Below are 1,941 nucleotides of genomic sequence, written 5' to 3'. Positions count from 1 at the left end.
TATTTAGCCACACAAGATCAAGTACTGGTACATGCTATGACATCAGTGAACCTAGAAAAGATGCTGCTAAATAATTGGGGCGGGGGGCGGTTTGTGTGGAGATTTGAACTAATAGGCATGAGGTTTCTTTTTAGGATGATGGAAATGTTCTGGAATTTGACAGTGGTAGTGGGTGCTCAACATAGTGAGTATACTAAGAACCCTTCAACATTTTAAAGTGGTGAATTTTATGCTGCAGATTATAGCTGAATAAAAAGAAAAAAGGACACAGTTGGCTGAAGGGGTTCCCACTCATCAAATCTGGGGCAATTTGAGCATGAGAAAGAATGAGTTATTGGATTATACCACTCTGAATTACAAAATTCATAGCGAAAACAACCACCCAAAAAGGGAGAGAGAAGACAGAAAACTCTTTATATATGAATGCCAGCTAATAAATGCAGGAGGAATGATGGGTAAGAATACAGCCATTTAAGACTCCTAATGAGAGAACTGATTTAGGCAAGGATCATCAGTGGATGCTCCAACCAACGTGTAAAAAGGTGGCTGAAGGGTGCCTGGGTGGCTCAGTTGGTTAAGCAACTGCCTTCAGCTCAGGTCATGATCCCAGAGTCCTGGGATTGAGTCCTGCATCGGGCTCCCTGCTCCATGTGGAGTCTGCTCCCTCTGACCTTCTCCCCTCTCATGCTCTCTCTCAAATAAATTAAAAAAAAAAAAAAAAAAAAAGGTAGCTGAAGACCAAGATACTCAATGGTACCACCCACAGTTTTCTGGATAGATCTAGGAGACACCACCTTAACCAAAGAATCAAACCCAACATCACCAACACAGGACAGCCTGATGTGATGCCCTAGAACATACACAACCTCACTTGTGTAGCTTCCTTGCAAAAAACATTTAACCTGAATTGAATCATGAGGAAACAAAAAGACAAATCCATAATGTGGGATTTTCTATAAGACAACTGACCTGGGGGACGCCTGGGTGGCTCAGTTGGTTAAGCAGCTGCCTTCGGCTCAGGTCATGATCCCAGCGTCCTGGGATCGAGTCCCACATCGAGCTCCTTGCTTGGCAGCGAGCCTGCTTCTCCCTCTGCCTCTGCCTGCCACTCTGTCTGCCTGTGCTCACTCTCGCTTCTCTCTCTATGACAAATAAATAAATAAAATCTTTAAAAAAAAAAAAAAGACAACTGACCTGGACTTAGCAAATATATTTATGGGTAAAATGCCCTGATGTTTAAAATTTACTTTAAATGACTTAAGGAGGGAAAACTGTATGTGTGCATGCATCTGTGTATGCACGTGACAGAGAGAGAGAGAGAGAGAAGTGGAGGGAAAGAAAAACCAAATGTTTCAAAATGTTAAAAACTGGTGAATCTATGTTAAAAAAAAAAAAGAACATAAGCATTCAATATACTTTCTACTTTTCTGTAGGTTTATAATTTTTCAAAATAAGAAATCAGGAGGAAATGTGTATTATAAATCAGCTTTAAAGAACAAAAATTTAACATGCTTAAATGTAATAAACAGAAACTAGGTATCTCTGATACAAAAAATGTGATTTTCTTGAACATATTTTACTGTTCCCCCATTTAAATCGATAAAAAAAAATTATGGTATAGTTGCTCGAAATTCCTCTATGAAGCCTGAAGCTTCTAAATTAGTTAAGTAAAAGTAGCCCAATTCAATTGATAAAAAACTTATCTAAGAGGCAAGAAAATATGTTGGGTAACTCACAAACCCCACTGTACTGTACCCAGCTTAGAACTCCACATACTTCAAAATATGGCTTCAAGATGTTTCTTCTTTAACAGAATTTCTGTTAAGTTTTAGTGAAAGAGGTATACATTTTTTGCTACATGGTAGACAGGCCATTTGATTAGCAGACAATTCAACTTTTATCTCCAGTGAGATGATATACCATAAAGAAAGCCACCAAAAG

Source organism: Lutra lutra, chromosome 17 (genome assembly GCF_902655055.1).
Source record: "Lutra lutra chromosome 17, mLutLut1.2, whole genome shotgun sequence".
Taxonomy (NCBI): domain Eukaryota; kingdom Metazoa; phylum Chordata; class Mammalia; order Carnivora; family Mustelidae; genus Lutra; species Lutra lutra.
The sequence above is the reverse complement of the archived record's forward strand: the minus strand, read 5'-3'. Positions refer to the sequence as shown.